The sequence below is a fragment of the Bison bison genome, unplaced genomic scaffold (genome assembly GCF_000754665.1).
Source record: "Bison bison bison isolate TAMUID 2011002044 unplaced genomic scaffold, Bison_UMD1.0 scf7180017864377, whole genome shotgun sequence".
NCBI classification, from domain to species: Eukaryota; Metazoa; Chordata; class Mammalia; order Artiodactyla; family Bovidae; genus Bison; species Bison bison.
Window position 1 is genome coordinate 4,364,938 of NW_011494949.1, and position 5,796 is coordinate 4,370,733.

Sequence of the window (5,796 nt, forward strand, 5' to 3'; positions counted from 1 at the left end):
TCTGGAGACTGGGGGTCTGAGACCACAGCGGCAGTGGGGTTGGCCCCCAGGAGAGAACGTCCTCCCTGGCTTGCAGACGTTTCTTCTTGCTGTGTTTTCACATGGCTTCTCTGTGTGCTTGAAGAGAGAACAAGAGACCTGTGGTGTCTCTTTTTCTTCTTACAAGGACACTGGCCCCAACAGACTAAGACCCTCCTTTTATGCCCTTGGGGCTTCCCAGGGGGTGCTAGAGTCTGCCTGCCAATGCAGGAGACATAAGACAAGCAGTTTCAATGCCTGGGTTGGGAAGATCCCCTGGAGGAGAGCATGGCAACCCACTCCAGTATTCTTGCCTGGAGAATCCTATGCACAGAGGAGCTTGGTGGGATGCAGTCCATAGGGTCACAAAGAGTCAGACATGACTGAAGCGACTTAGCATGCATGCCTTTGCCTTCATTTAACCTTAATTATCTCCCTAAATATCCTATCTCCAAACACAGACAATCTTGGGGGTCAGGGTTTCAACAAATACATTTTGACAAATAAGTTGTCTAAAATGAAATGAATCACTGTAATTTAAAATGTAAACTGTAGGAATTATAAACATTAAGACAGTCCTTGATGTTCACTCCTGGGACGTTTCAAATGGTGATAAAATATGAAATTAAGCAGAGCTTATTAAGATCCACCATTTTTATCATATGACCTTTTCATTTCAAAATGTAAATGCACATAATAAGTAAGTTTTCTAGCATGTGTGACTGCTTGGAGGTTTCTACAAACTCTGAAAAAACCAAGCTAATTAGGTGTGAAATATCAACTGGTGAGCATTTACAGCCTAACAAAAAATACCCTAATGACTCTGTACATTTTATAAGTGTATGATTTAGGGAAATCTCAAGGTTACATCTGCATCATGAATTCAGAGACAGCTGTAAAACCTGGTCGCCATGAGCATTAAATATTGAGCTATCTACTTTTCTTTGGTTGGTGATAAGTGCACATGCATGTCTTTCATTTGTTAGATTTCTTTGCATGTTTCTGTTGCCTTTCCTTATCAACACAATGGTGATGAAAGCACAGTGTCTTCTGTGTAATAATCCCTCAGAGCTCTATTGAAAAATCCTCAGAAGCTCTAAATTCTGGAAGGTTAGTAAATCCACAAACTGAAATCAAAGCTGATTTTTTGGCTCTTGATATAGACACAATTCTGGCAATTCTTACCAACTCATATGAACAGGTGGAGATTTTGACTGTCTTCTTCCTTTGGGGTTATCCTAAAGAAGAACCTGAGATTAGGGCTTGAGCACAGGTGGTTTATTTGTTCGGGAACAAGTCTGTGTTGGGCATAGGATGACACTTATGTCACAGATGATGCCCCCAGCACCACCCGGATCCAACTGCAATCACACTAAATCCACTCTGTCTTCCTCTTCAAGGTGATGTCTGGCTAATGACTTTGAAAATACATAAAAGGATCCAGGTATTCCACTTCTGGGTAAATACCCCAGACAATTAAAGGTAGGATCTCAAAGAGATATCCCATGTTCATGGAAGCCTTATTCACAATAGCTAAAAGGGAAAGCAACCCAAGTATCCATAGATGAATGAAAACATAAACAAAATGCAGTCCCTCTGTACAATGAGCTGTACAATTCAGCCTTGGAAAAGAGGGAAATGTGACACAGTCTACAACCCAGGTGAACCTCGGAGATACCACACTAAGTGAAATAAACGATTCACAAAAGACAAATATGGTATCATCCACTTTCTTGAAGGCCCCAGGACAGTCAAAATGCACAGAGACAGAAACTAGGACGATGGTCATCAGGGACTGGGCAGGGGGCTGGGGGCTTGTTGTCTAATGACATTTCAGTTGGAAGTATGAAAAGACTTCTGCAGAGGGATGGTGGTGATGGCTGCAGGGCAACGTGAATGTGCTCCACACAACTGAACGGTACACCTAGAATGGCCAAAATGTTAAGTTTTACGTTAAGTATATGTTATCAAAAAAAAAAAAAAGTGTATGTTCCCAGGGGCTTCTCAGGTGGCACCAGTGGTGAAGAAACTTTCCGCCAATGCAGGAGACGTAGGAGGCACGGGTTTGAACCTGTGTCGGGCAGATCCTCTGGAGGAGGAAATGGTAACCCACTCCAGTACTTTTGCCTGGAAAATGTCATGGACAGAGAAGTCTGGTGGGCTATAGTCACAGGGTCACAAAGAGCTGGACACACTGAGCATGCATGTAGCAACGCACTTGTTAACAGACTTAAAAGACAATAATACATAAAAGAGGGGGTTTATGGGACACTGTACAATCTCTGCTGCACGGCTGTGGGTTGTCTCAAGGCATGACTGAAATATGTCAACTCCTGGCTCCCCAACCACTCTGGATGCACTCACAGTTGTATTCACACCTTCTTTCTTGAGAGATCTGATCCTTGGTTACATTTCTCTTCCTGGCTGTGGTTGCTTCGACTTTCCTATCCACTATTGCCATCGACACAGAGGCACCCGGAGGCATCTTGGCAACTCCCTGACCTCCAGTATTCTCCTACCTGAAACACTCTTCTCAGGGACTCTAACTCATCCAAAACATCAGGGTCACTTGATTTGCCAACATATTTTCTTTTGTTTTAAACTTTTCTGGTTCACTAATTTTTAAATTCCTTTCAGGGTCAAGCTTGTTACCCACTTTAAGGCAAGGGCTTGCATTTTCTGGCCCCACCAAAAAGTGGTCTCACTGATACACGTCAGGAAAGATTAGGTATCCAAGATAAGTTTGAGTTCTTGGAGACTCTCTCCATAGGATCCTTGGATTTGGGAAGTCCTTTGAAATGCACCCAGATGGCACTTCCTTCCTGCCTGGAGAATCCCATGGACAGAGAGCCTGGTGGGCTGCAGTCCATGGGGTCACCAAGATTCAGATATGACTGACGCAACTGAGCACAGCAGCAGACCCCAGGATTGGAAAGGGACATGGTATGCAGTTCATGAACCAGGAAGTGCTTGGAGTCTGGTTGGCATGGTGGTTTCAATTTGAGGATTCTGCACATAGTTCAGGAGAAGGAAATGGTGGGGAGGGAAACTAGGCAGACAAATAGGAAGGTGGGGCGGCTGGAGTTTTGGACGTTTTATTGGCCTTCCCTTAATCTCTTTTTGGGCAATTCTAGGGTTCGATTTGCATCTGGAGGGTTCCTTATATGAATTAAAGAATTTAGTCCACAGGATACTTGAGATTTTGTTTCTAAGTTCTGTTCTAGTTTTCTCTCAATCTTGTTTGGGTTGATATTCCCCAAGATGGCCACTTGGTCATTCCAGCTTGTGTTTCATGAAAGAGTCCACTTAGAGAGGTGTATCAATTAAGTTTTCAGGAAGCATAAGCTCTTGAAAGAAATCAGTTATCTGGCCTGAATGGATGTAGACTCACTGAAAGGGCCACCATGTGACCCCTTTCAGTACAGATGACGCGTTTGCAGTCACGTGACTTTAAATGTGTCCAAACGGAGGGCTCTACAGCTCCAACTTCAGGCACACGGAACTAAACGAATCCGTTCTTAGCTCACGGAGACAGCTCCAAAAGGGCAAACCACTTGGTATACTTTCCCAAGATACTGGTCTGAGGAGAACGCTGGACCACTCTACCTGGGGCTGGCTCGAGTGATGGAATGTTGGGTCCAGGCCAACCCCTGCCCTACAGGCTTCCTCTTATAGACATGCAGCACATCAGGGACAGGGCGCAGAGAGCCCTGTGCTAGAAGCCACATTTTTCCAAAGCATAACACAATCTGAGATTTGGACCACAAAGAAGGCTGAGTGCTGAAGGACTGATGCTTTTGAACTATGGTGCTGGAGAAGACTCGTGAGAGTCCCTTGGACTGCAAGGAGATCCAACCAGTCAATCCTAAAGGAAACAAACCCTGAATATTCATTGGAGGGACTGATGCTGAGGCTGAAGCTCCAATACTTTGGCCACCTGAGATGAATAGCTGACTCACTGGAAAAGACCCTGATGCTGAGAAAGATTGAAGGCAGGAGGAGAAGGGGGCAAGAGAGGATGAGATGATTGGATGGCATCACCGGCTCAACGGACATGGGTTTGAGCAAGCTCCAGGAGGTGGTGAGGGGAGGGAAGCCTGGCATGCTGCAGTCCATGGGGCTGCAAAGAGTCAGACACAACTGAGCAACTGAACAACAATAGCAACACAGTCTGATTCTGACTCAGAAGTCCTAGGAACCAAAATAAATCCCAAACTGAGGGACTTAGTGAAGCAGCAGCACTTGTTAGTTCGACACTTATCACTGGAAGCAAGGCAGCCTTGACTCCTTGGAAACCGAAAGGTCTCACATGTGCTGGGTCACTGAGCAAGAGGGCTCTGCTGTGGCAGCTAGGATCGTGGTCAAATCTCAGTGAGATCTTCCCTTGCTGAAGTCTTCAGGGCAAATGCCACCAGCTATATGCCTGCAGTGGAAAGTTAGGTTTGCGGAGATGTCTGAACATCTCAGCAAGAGGGAGCTGGGAGGGCTCTTGTAGGATTGAATTCATGATGGATGATCTTCAGGAAGTTTATGAAAGTGGCAGAGTTCTGGGTGGGGTGTTGTCAAAAAGTGGGGATAATTGGTGACTGGATGTTGTAAGTTCTTCCAAGAGGAAAGAGGGTTCAAGTTTTCACTGGTAAACCTCACTCAGGTTGGAAGAGGGGATGTGCCTTGGTTCAGTGGCATGAGCGTGCCATGTGTCTCTGTCTTGTTTCCCATACGGCCTTGGAATGGCCTTATCCGGGCACTATATTCTTGGAACAGGGTTTGTGTTCACTTGAGAACATCATGGTTCAGCTGCCAGCAAGGCTGTTTTTTACTTTCTTGCACTCTGCACTATTCTTTATTTTTACTGATAAGAGAGGGAAGCTGATTATTGATGTCACTCATTCCAACAGGATTCTTCCTGAAATAGTCTTTGGGACTTTCCTCTCTTGGACACTTAATAATTATCACCAGTAGAGTATGAGTGCATCCAGAACTAATGTCAACAGGATTTCACAACTGCACACTGAGACTTTTGTAGAATGTTAAGCATTAAGTATGCTTCTAATTCCAAAGAAATTGGAATTGCTCACTTGTGTAAGTGAGCGTTTTATTCATTGCGTGTGTGCACGGAGACCAAGTTCCCACAGCTAAAGTGATGCACGAGACATGGGGGTGGCTCAGGGCGCCTTGGTGAATTATGCAGAAATGTTCCTGAGTTTTTAAACAAATTGCTCTGGATTTGGACCAAATTATGATAACTATTTTCCAGTGGTCATGTATGGATGTGAAAGTTGGACTGTGAAGAAAGCTGAGCACCGAGGAATTAATGCTTTTGAATTGTGGTGTTGGAGAAGACTCCTAGAGTCCTTTGGACTGCAAGGAGATCCAACCAGTCCATTCTAAAGGAGATCAGTCCTGGGTGTTCATTGAAAGGACTGATGCTAAAGCTGAAGCTCCAATACTTTGGCCACCTCATGCGAAGAGTTGACTCATTGGAAAAGACTCTGATGCTGGGAGCGATTGGGAGCAGGAGGAGAAGGGGACAACAGAGGATGAGATGGCTGGATGGCATCACCAACTCGATGCACATGAGTTTGGGTGAACTCCGGGAGCTGGTGATGGACAGGGAGGCCTGGTGTGCTGCAATTCACGGGGTAGCAAAGAATCGGACACGACTGAGTGACTGAACTGAACTGAACTGATGATAACTATTTGAGACTTCTCAAATACAATAATTCACTGCATCATCACAGTGCTGTTTCTTCACCTGTTTTGTCTAGAATCTTTGAC

At 45.0% G+C, this 5,796-nt stretch overlaps 1 long non-coding RNA gene across 1 annotated transcript; it reads left to right on the forward strand.

The window, feature by feature from the left end:
- Positions 1-1,134: 1,134 nt before the first annotated feature.
- LOC105000997 lies at positions 1,135-1,732 on the forward strand. The gene is made up of 3 exons (XR_826810.1): positions 1,135-1,219; positions 1,419-1,462; positions 1,552-1,732. It is a non-coding gene; the product is annotated as an uncharacterized LOC105000997 (long non-coding RNA).
- Positions 1,733-5,796: the final 4,064 nt, after the last annotated feature.